This window comes from Galeopterus variegatus, unplaced genomic scaffold (assembly GCF_000696425.1).
Source record: "Galeopterus variegatus unplaced genomic scaffold, G_variegatus-3.0.2 Scaffold11347, whole genome shotgun sequence".
In the NCBI taxonomy this organism is placed as follows: domain Eukaryota; kingdom Metazoa; phylum Chordata; class Mammalia; order Dermoptera; family Cynocephalidae; genus Galeopterus; species Galeopterus variegatus.
Window position 1 is genome coordinate 52,076 of NW_007737458.1, and position 793 is coordinate 52,868.

Genomic DNA, 793 nt, shown 5'->3' on the forward strand with positions numbered 1-793 from the left:
TTTTGCCCTGCATGGATCTCCTTATTTTAAGGTCAGCTGATTAGCAACCTCCATTCCGTCTTCAACCTTGACCCTCCCTGCCATGGGAAGTAACGCATTTACAGGGTCTGGGGACTAAGACGTGGGCATCTCTAGGACGCTGCTCTCCTGCCCATCACACCAGGCTCTCTCCATTGAGCACCACCAAACTGAGAACCAGAAGGCGGGTGTCCCGGACAGAAATGTGGCCGTGGACATTGAGACGGTGGACAGCGTGCGGCTCGGTCTTCCTTACCTTAGCTTCTCGGTCAGAAAAAAAANAAAAAAAACACAAAAACCATGATCATAATCCTCAGTATCCTAACCACCCCAAGACAACCACTCTATGGAATCCTGAAAATACTTACTCTTTAGTGTACTACAAAAAGCACGGACTTTAGATTCAGACGCCATATGAAGCCCTGGTCCTGCCATTTGAAAACCGTGGACACTACTGCGAATTACTTAATCGTGAGTTCAAGTCTTCCTGCCCGTGACACATGTCTAGTGGCATGTGTCCTAGAGGATGTGGTGAGGGCCAAGGCTGTGGCTCAAAGTGTGCCCTTGAAAAAGACAGAAACACTGAAATTTTGGAACTCGACAAACGTTACAGCTGCAATCAATCTTTTCAGATTTTCAAGAAGGATATATTTTCTCTTAAATGAGCACAGTAAAAAAGTCAGTGGATTTTCACTAACTTTTAAAAAGAGATACTGAAGAAATATAAACATTATTATGTGATCACATTTACATCACTTCATGTTTCTTTTTTTTT